Below are 16,714 nucleotides of genomic sequence, written 5' to 3'. Positions count from 1 at the left end.
CCCCATTGACGACTCTCAGCTTTGAAAACGCCCTTTCAACGTTACCGCTAGAAACAGGAAGCGCCAGAATACGCAGCGCGCAGCGCGAAAGCACTGGCCACTCGACATTGTGAAGTCTCCAAAACGACAGGGGTTCAACAATGTTACGTATTTCATAGCACTGATAGTTCGCAAAATCACTCAGGAGCTGGCTCAAGTCATCAGTTTCAAGAAGCACTAATTGAAAAATAGGCGCATAGGTTTCGAGGGAAGTTCATGCTTCAAATTTGGTTCACAATTTGAAAACAGTGCCAAAACGATTCGTTGGTGTACTGGAGTTGATCGCACAGGTTCCTCTCAGATGTCTGTCTCCACTTTTCGGCGACAGCAGCGTAGTATCCGTTAAAGTCTGCGATACTCGTTAAGCGTTGATTCTCGTCAAGGAGGTCCAACATACTTGTGACATCTGATGCGAAGACCTCGGTTGGGGTTGGATCCCGCCATTGACTTATGAGTGCGTGCAAACGAACCCACAGTATGGGATAAATTTGGTGTACCAGGGTACTCTCTGCCTCAAGTTCCTTAATGATTGAGATCACGGCACACGCATTGGTCTTCAGAAGCCTCATCTTAACGAGCAAGTCATGGACAGCTTCAGGCGATGAAACAAGACTCCTGAGCTTCTCACACTCCGTCCCCTTGGCTTCGTCGCTTCTCAAGAAAGACAAAATGACGCGCCAGTAGTCCAAAATATCTTCTAGAGCTTCATAAAAAGAGAACCACCTCGACGGACATACGGTTTTCAGTGACTTGATGGTCATACCCATGGCCAAGCACACAAGACCAAACTTACGGCGCAGCTCCCGCGATGATTTCAACATGCAAGGAAAGTGCACAACAAAATCGTGAACTACGTTGAACGAGCTCGTCCTGATTCCATCTTCCAGAGCGTTGTTGAGTAGGTGTCACGGATCTTTGAAGTGAAGCGCCTTGAATTCGGGTTTGGAGAGTTGCAAGTCCTTGTGAAGCTTCTGCATGTAGGAAGCTGAGTCAGAGCACAATACAGCTACGTCGCCTAAGGTCTCTCCAACCTTCTGAAGGCCGTTTGTATCAACATGCCAATTGATACTGCGCTTACACTGCTGCACTATATGCAAGTCGATCATGAGCGTTCTACGTCCAGGAAGCTTGTCTTCGTAGAATGTTGCAAGCACCGGCACAGCCGGACGTCCACGAAGTTCCGGTGACTCGTCGATGGTGACGGAAATGGGTTCGTTTTTCATCAAAGACTTTATCGTCGCAAGGTCTTTCTCACTGACCTCATGTAGGTATTTCCGATATAGTTGGTCACTACCTGGCATCGTGCGTGCCGCCGGACACTTGCTTCGAAAGAGGCTGCCAAGAGGTCCATTAGCCTAGTGCAGTGGAATCCCAGCATGACAGAGTGCACGGCAAAACTGATGCGGGATGTCATTCACATCTTCTCTCTTTGAGCGGGCCCGAGTGATGCATTCTTCCAGCGAACTTTGCTGTGGCGAGTTGCCTGTGAGATAGGAATAACAAGACGACGTGAACAAATCGGACTCCAACCATGCTAGTCTGTTTATAGACCCTGGCGTAGAAGTAAGCGTGCACGACGAAACCTCGTGAAACTGTACGAAGCATGCTGCATTCACTCTCACGCAGCCGTTGATTCAAAGCACCAACACTTCAGCAAGATCTCACCTGTGTCTGCGTGGCGCTTCTTCATATGGACGTGGCGCTGTGATCGTAAATGCTCCGCAATTCTCACGGCGCCCTTGCCGTTGGCAATGCTAACTGTCACACGACAAAACTTGCAAACAATGACTCCTTCAGAGGACGTCGACTCTTCGAAATCGCTATACTCTTTTACGTAGTCGTCGCAAAGCTTTCGTTTTCTTCCCATTTTGCTCGCGGGAAATTTCTCTTGACGCGCCACAGGAATGCGTCATGTGACCATGCGAAGGTTTCCGTGAGCAGGCTTTTCACGCTTGACCCTAACTGTCGTGGCTGTCTGAAACTGTTTTCTCTCGCGCGCGCGTGCGAGAGAGAGCAGACCAATCACACACACCCAATACTCCGCGTGACTGCAAACCACTCCAATGAAATCTCTTGAGGGGGGCAGCGGCGGCAGCGGGCGGCGAAGCCCGGGGCCCGTATATTCGATGTTGTCTAGGCGCCCTAGTGCCGATTTCGCCTGGCGCGCCTTAGTGTCGCCAAGAGACCGCATATCAAGATGCCGTCGCGCGCTTCTGGTGCGCCTACATCCTTTGACCTGTAGACGTCTCTCGCTTCGTGCGCGACAATGCCGTTATTAAATGTGCGATCGGTGCGGTCTCCGAGATACCGTCGAGGCGCGGTAAACTTTAAATTGGTCAAACCAGAAGTTGTATAAATGAGCGCTTAGAACTTGCTCCTTCGATAAAGGATGGAACCAGATCATATTGTCCCTTGAAATCGGAGTTTATCGGATAAATCTGAATTCCCAAAAATGTTACCGGCGAATGTTTATTGGAGTTTTTTGGATAAAACCTAAAACACGGAGCCCTAGTTATAGGGAAGCTTACCAAGCGCGGAAGCGTGCAATAATGAAACACTGTGTGCATAGCCTTTGCAAAACCAAGCGAAATAGACCTTTCGCTCGTGATCACTAGGTTTACAAGAGTTAAACCTCAGCCAAGTTTTATTTGGAGGTCCAGTATTGGCGGGGTACTCATGCTACGCGCAATAAAGAGCATGTAGATAAATTATTAGGGGTAGACGCTAGGCAGCCGTTGACCTTGTGTGTGTTTATTTTAGATAGCAGCTCTTAGGCGCCCGTTCCTGCGTTGAGCATCGGCGTCCCTCGTAACCGAGCGAAAGCACACAGCCAAGGATGAAAGAGGGAACGCGGAGCGCAGCGGAGGATCAAAGATGCGGCAGCGAAGAGAGTGCGGGGATGAAAGCGGAGGAGGAGACTACACTGAACGCATGAGGCGGAAAACGAAGGAGGAGGGTATGGAGAAAGCGTGAGAAGAAAAACGCAATGCCAGGCCACACAGTCTCGGCGGAAAGGACCAATACGAGATGGCGCCAGAGTACTGTGCCGTCGCGTGTTCGCCGATGGTATGCGGCGAGCGCATCCACCGATACCGTATATGGAAACACAGCGCTGTAACAGCAGAGGTCTGTCTGCGGCGGCTGCTGTGAATCGCGCCCACGCCTCACCCGCGCGCTGCCTCTCGCGATCTACCTATTAGCTAGGCAGTAGAGCCACATTTCGCTCCGTTTGCAATGTGCCGCACGAGACAGATTGTTCGCGCCAGCCAATATATGGCGAAATAAAAATACGTATAGAGCTGCGCTCAAATTTTGCATTAGGGAGTATCGCAATCGCCGGTGAATTTTTTTACTGCTTCTATTGTAAGCAATTTTCGTGCTTATGCAGCTAGCGCAGGCATGAAAATATTTACCAAAAGAAAACTTGACGGCGAGCGCACGTGCGACCGCCTTGATGCAGTATTCGCAGGCACTGCTCCCTGGAGGAGAAAGCCTTAAAGGGACATTAAGGACAAACCGGAAGTTCAGCTTTAATGCTTGATTATCCTATCACGATCACAAACATACCATTCTTACTGCGCACAGAGGTTTAATAAGCGAGAAAATAGCGAAAAACTGAAGGATAGATGCTGACGCCCCTTCGAATTTCCCGCACTACACGTTCGTGACGTCGGAGATCACAAACGCAACCCGGCCGCGATTAGTCGAGAGCGATTTACCGCTGTTAATAAAACGGAAATTGAAATACACCTTAAATGTACATAAACAGCATTTGCCAACTTTTTAAGCCGTTTCAAGCGAGGACGTACACGTTTAGCGCAAAATTAAATAAGTATAATAAGAAAAAATTGCGTGGTGCTACATGCGGTGGTGCTACATGCGGTGCTACATGCAGTTTCGTAGTTTCGTTTTTGATCCATGCATCATCGCGCGCGCCTGTTCCACTTTACAGTGTTGCAGTGTTTGGTGGCGTCTTGCGTGGCTCGAAAAACGTTGACTTCACGGGAAACAGCCAGGAAATGCCTCATGTGTGTAGTGTTGAGGGCTGTATCAATGGCGCAAGGTGCTTGCTCAGGGGCAGCGGCAGTGTGGACCCCACTGTGTCCTTTCATGTGGTGCCGCGCGATGAGCCCCGGCATTCGCAATGGCTCAGTGCTCTGCCGATAATAAAACGGCAAAAGAGCCAGAAAAACCGATGGTGTGCTCTCAGCATTTCTCGCCCTCGGATTATGTATATAATCCTGCCCTCGGAAAGTATCTTGGCGTGCCCCAGAGGCTAGTCCTTTCTCGAGCAGCTGTCCCATCAATGTCGCCTTCATCAAATCCCCTACTGATGCCCCTGCAGCAGCAAACTGGCGGCTCGGTGAGTGCTGAATGTCATTAAAAAAAGAGACGAAAAAAACCATATCGAGTACGCGCGCAACTTTCTACGTTTCTGTCGGGAACATCGTCGACTGGCAGACCGGCCGCCTCGCGTTGACGAAAACGAGGCTTCGCTTTCCGTCGGCGCGGCCGGCTGCTCACCGCCTCCGTATAGTACACGGAAAGACCTACCGCGCCAGCACGGAGGATCATTTCGTGCTCAGTTTCACTGAAGTCGCTCAAATACAGTCCTGCTTTCCTGGCGAGCTCTTCGTTGCAAGGTTCAGCGGCAGCAACGGTATCCATCGCGGCGAACACAAACGCAGCGGACATGCAGCCATGACGCAGCCAGCGCCTCGGCCGTTTACGCAAGCGGTGACGTATCATGGCGCATTCTGATTCGCTGAGAGCAATGAAATCCGTGAAAACACTGCTTGAGCGCCGAATCTGGGGTGAGAGAAATTGAGGGTGAGATATTTGGTCTGTGTTTACGAATTTTTCCGCTAATAACTCATATTTTTGCACCCAACAAAATCTGAATGCATTCCTGAAGGTCCCTCTTTTATTCCAGCTGAACTTCCCGTTTCTCTTTAGTGTCCCTTTAACTAGCAATATAGAAAAATAAGCACACTACTAAGCGAATAATCGGCGCGTTATTAAAAGGATACCATCCTGATGGTCTCGGAGGAAGCGTAGAACACGGTAGGTTACCAAACGGCTGTAGCACCGCCCCATAGAGATTTAAGTTTACGAGTTGTAGCTGGTGAGATCGCTAGACGTATCCACTTGGAGTGAATACTCAGAGCTACACCACTCTCGGCTTGATAATAAGCAAATGCGTCTGCCTTCCAGTAACTCGGAAAAGAATCCACTTTCGTATACTTACTTCTTAAGGTCTTCACCATTACGGCAAGTAAGTTGCTACAAATATCTCGGTGTGACACTGACTTCTAACCCATCTTCGAATCTTCATATTGATAATGTTTGCTCATCTGCCTTTCGCAAGCTATGTGTCCTGAAACATAAACTTAGAACTGCTCCTACTAATGTTAAACTTCTCTGTTACACCGCTCTTGTCCGACCAAAACTATAATATGCGTGCATTACATGGGATCCTTATACTAAACGTAACTTTGATAGTCTTGAGCGTATTCAGAGAAAGGCTGTAAGGTTTATATATAACAAATTTTCCGCGTTAGACTCACCCTCTAACTTAATGCAATTTAATGGCATACCACTTTTACAGGCACGAAGGCAAACATTTAGATCACAATTTCTTTCCGAACTTCTGAATAACAAGCTAGCTCTAGATCTATCACCGTATTTATCACCCTTAACTAGCAGGCCCACCCGACACCACCAACAAAATGCGCTGACGCCATATTTTGCTCACACTAACCTGTTTAAATTTTCTTATTTTCCAAGAACCATACATGATTGGAAGTTGCCTTACTGAGGCAAGTGATTGAGAGTTACCTTTTTTGATCCTACATCGGTATTGCTCTTTTGTTGCTATTTGTTTTGGCTTTTGCTGCTTTGTTTGCATTTGTATTGTCCACCCTGCTTGGACCTTGAGTCCGCAGCATTGAGTAAATAAATAATAAACAAAATAAGTTTCAAAGGACACGACGAAATGCCTTTGTGTTCCAGTTATCTTGTGTTTCAATGCATAAAACGGCGTTTTCGTAAAGTGTACGTGGAACAGCAGTGTTCCATCGCAAGTTTGACGGCGCATTTCTCTAAACCGGTTCCATCCTCATAATTCGTTCCAAGTCAATATGCCCTGCAAGCTCACCAGCTAAAATTCCTAGATTGAAATATGTGCCCTAAAGTAACAATTTCAAAAATCACTTTACACGTTTTAACATGTTAACTACTCAATTAAGTATTTTGATTTCTCGTACAAGTAATGACCGCCTCATTGAGTAATTTAACTCAAGGGCTCGAATTCTGCTCTCTGCAACAGGCAAATTTTTTTTAAATTCGGTTCAGATACGAAAAACAAAAATCCTATATATGAGTATATATTTGATACCCTTAGCGCCTATAGTTCATCCAGCCGACAGAAAGCGAGGCGCATCCTGCACTACGCCTGCATCACTTTGTAACAGTGTTGCGTTAGAAGGTTTCACCACGTGTATACACTCTAATGCCTCGCTAGCTGCGTCTTGTTACCCTGCAACATTCAAGCGACGTTTAGGCACACGTGTGAAACCAGTGCAAAGCGGTGGCCCTTCTACCATCTTGGGCGACGACGCTCATTTTGTTATCTTTCAGCGCTCGCTTTTAATTATCCACATCGCCCAGCACACGCCTTACGGGTTCCCGCATGGAAAGCAGTATGCGTAAGACTGTTATTCGGGAATGGTCGTCGAATACTTTCTCCTGTCTCTTTTCTGTCACTGCACAGTTGCCGCCTGATAGTTTCCTGTCTCGACCCCGCTTCCAGCGCCAACCATCCTCGCGGAAAATGAACCTATGCACGATTCAGTGCGGCCATTACGCAGTTGCCGTCATTTCTTCCTTTCTCGCTCCTTTCAAGGGAAGCCGTTAGCGACTTGACATGTTTGTCTTAGATTCCCGCTGCTCTCTACTTCTTTTTTCTTTACGACTTCTCCAAAACTTCCGGAAGTAACTTCGTCTTACCGGGAGCAACCGCCGTGTCTTAGAATAATGGAAGGATTAAACATTATTGAGGCGGGGAGTCCTTGGCGTGAGCCCGAAATTACTGCGCGGTGGAATACGACGTCGTACGGAAATGAAACCGCGCTTCATTTCGTGACCAGAAAATGAATCTGCGCGGCGAGCGCTTGTTCGGCTTGCTCTCGTGGGGACGTTCGCCTTAGGCGGCTTTCTTGTACCACGAGTTTCTTGATCTCTAGCAAAAGTTTTTGTTTTTATTTACTGACTAAGCGGGGAAGTTACGCGTATTTACTGACTTTTAAGGGACACTGAACTCTTCTTATATTTGATGTGTATGATTTCAGGAGTACTAATCTTTTTTTTTTAATTTTAGAGGCACTTAAACGATGACATTTGTGTTTCCGCGAATATTAGTGTCTTTATTACACAATGGACATGAACCATTATTTAACGCGACTGCACATACGACGCTTCTTCTGGCTAGCTTAATTTCTTGTTTACATTTAGGTTTTTGGTTTTTGTTTCGTTCTCGTAGGATTAGCATGTTCATGTGTTTGTGGCGCCTGTGTGCGTCTTATTATATGGAAAGGACCATGCCTTCAATTTATCAACTATGTCTATATAGGTATAGGGTTAACTGTGTCTTGGCTTATTTCTTGACAGCTAGTGCCCGATATTCCAATCACCCTAACATGGTAGCAAGCGATTATCTTCGGGCAAAAATTTAGGGCGTATAAGACCAGTCCTGGGGAAATCTGCGAGGTAAATAAAATTCCACGAAGGAAATTGAAATCTATGGCAGTGGGCAAAAATTTTAAACTACATTCTGGGGTTTTACATGCCAAAACCGCAATTTCACTATGAGGCACGCCGAAGTGGGGGGACTCTGGTTTAAATTGGACGACCTGGAGTTCTTTAATGTGCAGCTAAATCTATTTGCACGAGCGTACTTGCATTTCGCTCCCATCGAAACGTGGCCTCCGTAGGCAGGAATCGAACCTGCGACACCGTGCTTAGAAGCGCAACGCGAGCCACTAAGCGATGACGGCCGGTGAGGGCTGTGGCAAATAAATAAAAAAGAAGCAGTCCACAGCATTTCAATTTGTTAAGTGCAACCGCATGCATTCTCTCACGGAGCACATCACCATCTTCTCGAGGACAATTTCTTCCTCGCAATCTTTGCTACGCAAATACATTGCACCAGGAGACCTGCCCATTCGTTCCATTGTGGCGTACAAACAATTATCTGTGGAGGCCCCTGCCTGCCGACGATCATAGGCCGCGGTCGGTTCCCCGACGAGCCCGAACGTTTCAGCGTGTCAGGACTGAGGTATAACCGCGGTGGAAAGCAAGCGACTTGAACCGACAACGCGATGTAGTGGTCACGGAAAGGCGTGCTTGACGTGCGAACTTTCAACTCTTCAAATGCTCGAGCACGCACAGTTCCAGCATTTAGAGCGGCCTGCCGGTGACCGCAGCGGGAACTCCGAGCAGTTCTCGCACGAGTGCACACATGCATGCAGACACGCGCGCGTTCTGTTGCAGACGAGAGTGAGTCAGCCGCATTTCATCTAAGTGCCAGCAGCGGAGGACCCTCCCCCTCCTCCATCACTGCGCACGTTGTGTGTTCGCAGCCGCTGATGCATTAGCGCGCATGCTCCCCAGGTGGCTGGTGGACCTGCGCATTTAGGAGCAGCCGGCAACGTGTTACACAGGCGTTAGAGAGCTAGAACAGTCGGCGCCGTGCCATCTGCCTAAGGTAAGGCTTGATCCGTCGGCGGCTGCTGGCGTTCAGTGACGCTCACCGCCACCGCGTTCGTTAGGTTAATTATAGTCCGGCCAGATAGCACGCGCGGACCATTCAAAGAGCGCTTAGGGAGGAGAAAGCGGTTCGCGGCGATTGTTACCGCCGCTGAACCGTTCGTCTCGTGCACGTTTCTGAAGCGACTTTTCCAGCACGCAGGCGGGCGGTCCCTCCAGAGAGTCAGCCTGCCCTCTCAGCAGTCGTTCGTCACGTGGGCAGGCAGTTTTCTCTCCCGGTGTGTCAACACACCGTAACGAATGTGAAAGGGCGCGCCAATGCAGCGTTCCTTCCGGTCTGCAACACGCTCTATACCGAAATAGTTTGAACGTGCGCGTAATACACACACACGTTCAAGCGCACTGCACGTGAACGCTCCTAGCTGTGCCGCAAGCGCTGAGAGCGCCGCCTGGCATCTGTCAACTTTTCGCGTTGGTTTGCTGTCACCGCAGTGCGCTGCATCTTCGTTCCAGTTAGGATCGTCTAGAACTGCAAAAAAGGGGCTTTATAAGACTGTTAACTGGAACGCCAATGTGTTTATAGTCGCACTTTCCAATGACTGGTATACCTCAAATGTAGTGCTATAGTCTTCGAATTTCTGCTAAGCGGACATGATTTCGTCACTGCACGGCTTCAGTTTGACACTTGGAACATGTGTCCAACAGTGAATATTTAGTAAGTTAGTTGACAAATCGTTAATTAGCCACATGGGCATTGCGATTTATCATACAGGTAATATACGCCTCTTCCAAAAATACACATGAATAAGGCGGAATAGTGAAATCTATAGGGCTAGTAACGAGGAAATTACCTATCGGCTCTGCCAAAATTACGCGCATTTTCCCTTCGACATTCGTGTTTTCTTAAAATGTTCAGTTCGACCAAGTGAACTCGCAAATTATGGTTGTGCACACAAAATTGCCATTGGTAACATTCTATCACAGCAAGGTCACCTGTGCCTTACGTCGTCGGACGAGGAGAAAAATGGCATCTTTTGCATAACTTATTTTTACCTGTTCCTGTCGTAAATATCCAAAAGGGCGTCGCCTCGCCGTACCTCACAGCCATAATCACAGCTTTCCAATAACTCGGCCTATATTTCTAAGACCCGAAAATTCGTCGTTGGTTTCTGTCCCAATTTCTCCAGCCATCAATCGTAATAAAATGCTCCCCTCGCTCGCGGTCCAGCGTCTGCGTACTGCGAGTGCAAAATGACATCTTGCAGGCTTGCCAAGGCAGCACGAGCGGGCGCTGAGTTTCTACTCTCGAGTAGAAACACTGCGAGCGTGCTCGCCGATCAAGTTAAACTGCTTTCAACCTATCTGACTTTTAAAAGTCGCCGCGCGTTCCTCTGCTATCGTCGTCCACACTCCCAGATCGAATTTTCTTGTTCTGTTCTCCCCAGGTCACGCCGAACTAAAATAAAGCTCCGAAAAATTGAACGTGCTCGTAGGAAAGCTGCCGGGTTATCTCTGCTCCAACGAAAACGAATCACATTACACGAATGGTTCGATGTCGAAACAGGATTCTGCGTGTAACTTGGTTTTCAGAAGGCGAGACACGATCGCCTTCGAGGAAAGAAGGATTGAAGAAACGAAGCACAACACATCGCGCAAGAAAAGCAATATAAGTAAAGGGAACACTTCGCATAGCTTAGAAAGGCAGCCTGTGATAAAACTTTGCTGCGGAATGGCCCAAAACGTGTGGCGCCATGTATACCACCTTGCATTGCTCGTAATGGGAGTCGAAATGATGACCCGTTCATCTGACCTCCAAGTGCCTGCACGGGCTGGCAAGAAAATCCGTCAATTCGTCTCCCTTCCTCCTTGCCCTCTTTCCAGCCCATATTTGCCAAACCACAGTGCAGGGTAGCAAACCGGGAAATCGCATCTCGTTAACCCCATTGCCTTTCCTCTCTTTCTATTTCTCGCTCTCCACAGTCTGGCATTCAAGCGTCTCAGAGCGGAACGGTTGGTCATATGAGAAAGTGATCATAAGGACCGAGAAAAACACCTAGCAGGAAACTGCGACCAGCACTTCGAAGCTCACGTCCACGGAAAAGTTTACAGAGGCTCATATGCGGACCTGCTTCTGACCACCGCGGCAGCAAGGAAATTATGGAACGTGTTCTTTGCCGTGGTCCTCGATACAGCACGAACAGGCGACCGTAATGGCTTGTCTTGACGACCGACCGCTTTCGAAGCAGAACGCCGGCCTACAAAGTCGTCAAATCGCAAGTCAATCAAGGCACTATTGAATTTCAAGTGGTCTATTAGAGAGACTATAGTTCTCTCATACATTCACGCCTGCTTTTTCTATTTGCGCGTTAGCTTTATATCTTCGCTATTCTTTCCGTCCTACATGCTCATCTTACCTTTCCCCGAGTGCAGGACAGCAAACCAGAACTTCTACCGATTAACCTCCCTGTCTTTTCCACCAGATTTCTCGCTCTCGAAGTGCCGTCTCCCCTTGTCATGTCGTCGTTGCCGCCCGTCGAGTGATTTGTTTAAGTATTTGTCTCTTTTGCGTGTTGTGACGGAACCTAAGCGTTACGGACGGACACAATTTTCCCGTTTCCCAATGTTATTATAAAACGTATTCAAGAACAACCAAGTGCATAATATCGTTTGCCGCAACATAACTTGCTCATCCAACCCTCCAACCTCTTCCACGTTGGGCAGCAGCGAGACAACGTTTTCGCCCGTGGTGGAAATGGTGAGACTTAGAGAAATAAAGCACCTCATGAAAGTGACACTGCGTCTAATCATCTGAGAGCCTCATTGATGGCAGAGCGCAACCGCGACCATATATTCCTGCTTTCAACAGCGTACCCAAGAGGCTCAAACCGGTGATGAAAGAGAGAAGAAGAAAAGTAGAGCAAAAGATGAGTTGGTCAAATCTATAGTAATGCTTAGCCTTGCCAATAACAATATAGAACGTGTTCAGGAGCCTTAGCCCTTTGAAAAAAACAAAGAACTACAAAATATCAGGTGATAACAGATGTCGCGTGCGTTGCCATGTCACTTCTATTGAAGGCGCTCTCAGCATAAGTAAGCATATCGCACAATATCGCGGTGCTTGTCAACGCAGTAACGACACTCTGTCAGACTGCTCCTGTCTTCTCTCTCTCTCTGTCCGTGTTACTTTTTTTATCGATCACTTTTGACATGGTGTCAAAAGCCCTTCATACATATACACATCTCGCGGTGTGTCTGCTATTCCCCGGACATGCGAATACTTGACATACTAGCCAGATTAAAAAAGGGCTGCCATTGCCCGCTTCGTTTATTTCCAATGTATAGAAGTACGCCCCTCTTGCCGCTACGAGTGCGGATTCGACGTAGCCCTAACCTAAACACTAGACGCGGCGCCACAGTGGCGGGAGCGCGGGGCAACCGGCTTTCATCTAAATGGAGAGGACAACCTGTCGGTACCGACAGCTAAATGTCTTGAAAACAGCCCAAAGAAGTATCAGAATAGAGCAACGGGCAAGGAACTGAAGGCACGGCGTCGTTCGTTTCCGAGAAATGCGCACCGTATTACGACCTGCGCTCGCTCTGGAGCGCAAACGACGAGCGGTGAGATCTAGATTAAGGAATAATGAAGCTCGGTCAAATATTCTTTCACATCTTCATTAACTTGTAACTGCGGGTGCTTGCGCTCCCGCAAGTGGCCCGCATCGAGTCATATACTGGGTGCCACGGTGTAAATGAAGATAATCAACTTTACGGCAGAAAAGGCGATTTAGCCGGTAAACCTTCGTGGATCGCTGGAGAGTATCACACTGCATAGTGACACGTGCGCAAACAGCATTACTTTTCATGCTTGCACCTTATTTGAAGCAGCACGCTCGGCTCATCACAAACATGAGCTGGTTCCTATACTACTCTCAAGAACGGATTGCTGCGCGGCAACTTCAATCGATTGCTCGCCATATGACACTACTGCGATGGAATTCACCGGGTTTCACCAACTCACGTTTGCTCTCTGTTGACCCTAACTTGCGACTTCGCCTACCACCTGGACTCTACCGTCGTGAAACAACTTTACTGTGTCGCATGTGGTTAGGGTGTCGCATTTACCAACGCCTATTCGTTCCTAATAGGGATGGCCAACAGTGCGGCGTGCAATTTGTGCGGGTGCGACGAGACTCTCGAGCACCTTCTGTGTCACTGTCCATCTTTTGACACTCAACGACGTATTCTCCAAGCTAAACTCAACCTGTTAGATGACAGAACGCTCTCGGAAGAAAAGATTCTTGGGCGATGGCCTATGCGTTCTTGCATGCAAAAGGCCACAAAAGCCCTTCTGCAGTTCGTGAAGAGTACTGGATTGCACGAACGCTTGTGACAGCGGAGATTCTTCTTTGACTGTCTCTGCGAATGACTGACTCCATTTTTTTTCCTTTTCTCTCCTTATCTATTCTTCCCCTTTCCCCCTCCCCAAGTGTAGGGTAGCCAACCGGGCACGACCTTGGTTAACCTCCCTACCTTTCCCTCTTCGTTTATTTCTCTCTCTTTTATTCTCGTTCCCCCTCGCCCCCTTTACTTCCTTTATTGCGTAGAATTAAGAAAAAAAAAGAGACATAGGGGGTGGAGGGTCAGTTTCTACAGCAGTCAGCATCGTCTGCGTTGAGCCATTTGAAGAGTGGAAGATTGACTGAAAGGGTTGCTATACCTATATATATACTCAGAGAGAAGAGAGCAAGAGAACAACTTTATTGAAAATGCCTGCAGAATCAATTAGGCTCCCTGGAGAGAAAACACAAAATTGAAGATGTGTTGTTGCAGAGCCCTCAAGGCATTACCCTTTATAAAGTTGCGCAAGACAGTAAACGCTGTATATATATATATATATATATATATATATATATATATATATAATTCATGATGCCGGTCTCATACGTCAAGATCAAACCTTTCCTATTTGCTCTCTTAGCTTAGTAGACGCTCGTTCCGCAGTGATGACCTACAAACTGCACTTACTAACGAAGCGAGAACAACTTTTATAGTCAGCCGCGTTTCTGACATAACCACTCACGTCGTTTTAATAAGGTGCGTGCTCTCTCACATGCAGGTCCGTTCCCACCGGATGTATCCGGAATTCCAGGGCGACATATTCGAAATCCTTCGCTTCAAACGTGGGCTTCTAGGTTCGGGCAGTCCAATTTCGGCTCTCGTTAATAACCTATCTGCAGGGAACGCACGTAGAGTGACGGGCTCGGATAAAGCAACAGGCTGGAGAAGCTTCGTAAAAGTTACTCATTGAGCCAGAGGTCAAAATACGACAGCGATAAGCTCACGGTCGCAACACGCGGGCGACAAAGTTCTGAATTATCTGTCCAGTCGGCAAATATGGCTTACCAAAACGCACCGTCCGCGCGTTTCAATACACATATTCTGTCGCCACGACCGTTGTTGGCGGATATACTTTCCGTGACGCACCGTCACGTGGGTCCGTTAGCCGCGACGATATTAACGACGATTTGCACCGCCGTCTTTCGTTTTTCGTCTCTCATGAGGCTAGCATCGCGAACGCGAAATGGGCGTTTCTGGACTGCCGTTCATCGAAGTTTTCATTGTTCGCCTGTTTATATATATATATATATATATATATATATATATATATATATATTGTTATGGGTTATTCTGTTAAGAGAGGGTTTCTTGGGACACGACGCAACCGACGGTCTTGAGCGCCAGCCTAGGTTCCGTGATCCCTTGGCAAAAACGTCCTTTTCTTCCACACCTCGTATCTGCGTCCCACTAGAGCTTATGGCACATACCCAAATAACACAACACTTTCACGCTTGTAACACATCCCCCCGCGCAGACGAAGCCCACCGGGCAAGTCAAACAGCATCGCGAGGGGTAAAGGGCTTCAAGCGGGCAACATGAGTCACTTCAGTCTTTGAAGAGCGTCGACCATTTCAATGGAGGCGCGCTATACGGTAATTCAATTCGCTTATACGCTCTAGAACAACATAAGGTCCAACATAGTGTGCCAGTAGTTTTTCGCACAACCCACGTTTTCTTGTTGGCGTCCATAGCCACACTAAGTCACCTGGATCATATGTGACGTGTTGGCGTCGGCTGTCGTAACGTGCCTTTGAGCGATCTTGTGAAGCAAGCGTGCGCAAATAAGCAAGTCGTCGGGCTTCTTCTGCACGACAGATGGTCTCAGATATGCAGGCATCATCGTGGTTCATAAATGGGAAAATCGTATCAAGGGTATAACGTGGCGGCCGTGCGTAAAGTAGAAAGAAGGGGCTGTAGCCGGAAGTTTCGTGCTGGGTGGTGTTTAATGCATAAGTAACGAAATGTAGAACACTCTCCCAGTTCTTGTGATCTGTTGAGACGTACATGGACAACATGTTCGTGAGAGTTCTGTTGGTGCGTTCCGTAAGGCCGTTCGTTTGGGGATGGTACGGCGTAGAATGCCGAAAACTTGAACAACATAGACGAAGCATCTCTTCCACGACATCTGCAGTAAACTGTCGCCCACGATCGCTAATAACGACTTTAGGAGGCCCGTGTCGGAGAATAACAAATCGTAGCAAGAAAAGGCACACGTCAGCTACAGTCGCCGATGGTATTGCAGCCGTCTCACAGTAGCGTGTCAGGTGGTCAGTGCATACAACGATCCAACGATTCCCGTTAGAGGACCGTGGAAACGGGCCGAGAAGGTCGACGCCGACTTGCTCGAATGGAGTCCGTGAGGGTGGAACGGGGTGTAGTCTACCAGGAGGAGTACTTGTGGGACGCTTGCGACGTTGACATTCGTTGCAGCTAGACACGTACTGCCGCGTCGTCTGATGCATATTAGGCCAGTAAAATATTTCTTGAATATGGAAAAGTGTTCTAGCTGCTCCCAAATGACCGGAGGTTGGGTCATCATGCATAGCCCGCAAAATGGAAGTGCGTAGACTTTTCGGGACCACGAGGAGATATCGTGAGCCTGTAGTAGAATAGTTCTTATATAAAAGCCCATCACGTGTGCAAAAGCGATTGGCTGTTGATTTCTTTTTGGCAGCTAGCAGTTGCTTTAAAGTGTCGTCGTTTTGCTGCTCAATCTTGAAGGTATTCAGATTAGGAAATGCTGGCTCCAAGGATACTATGTAGTGGTCGAAGTTGTCCGTGTCACAGTCCGTTGTGGGAAACGGTAGCCGCGAAAGGCAGTCTGCGTCAGCGTGCCGTCGACCGCTTTTATAGGAAACGGTGAAGTCGTATTCTTGTAGACGGAGGGTCCAACGTGCAAGCCTACCAGATAGATCACGCAGATTGACGAGCCAGCACAAAGAGGTCTGTGATGATGGCGAAAGGGCGTCCGTAAAAGTATGATCGAAAGCGCTGTACTGCGAAAATCACTGCGAGACATTCCTGTTCCGTGACGGTGTAATTGCGCTCGGGCTTGCTTAGAGAGCGACTCGCGTACGCTACGACGTGTTCTTTAGTGTCGAAGCGTTGAATAAGAACAGCGCCGACACCAATACCGCTAGCATCCGTGTGTAGTTCTGTTGGAGCCGCAGGGTCGAAGTGTTTGAGAACGGGATGGGACGTCAAACGGAACTTCAGCTCACGAAAAGCAGACGCACATTCTGGGGTCCAGTCAAATTGAACGCCTTTCTGAAGCAGACACGTCAGTGGATGCGCAATGTGAGGAAATCCGGGAATAAACCGACGGAAGTATGAGCAAAGGCCAAAGAAGCTTCGCAGCTCTTTTACTGAGTGAGGCTGTGGAAAGGCTTCGACCGCAGCCGTTATCGCTGGATCAGGTCTTATATATATATATATATATATATATATATATATATATATATATATATATGTGTGTGTGTGTGTGTGTGTTACCTGTGCCATCGTGCGCATG

Source organism: Dermacentor silvarum, chromosome 6, assembly GCF_013339745.2.
Source record: "Dermacentor silvarum isolate Dsil-2018 chromosome 6, BIME_Dsil_1.4, whole genome shotgun sequence".
In the NCBI taxonomy this organism is placed as follows: domain Eukaryota; kingdom Metazoa; phylum Arthropoda; class Arachnida; order Ixodida; family Ixodidae; genus Dermacentor; species Dermacentor silvarum.
Note: the sequence above shows the minus strand (reverse complement) of the source record.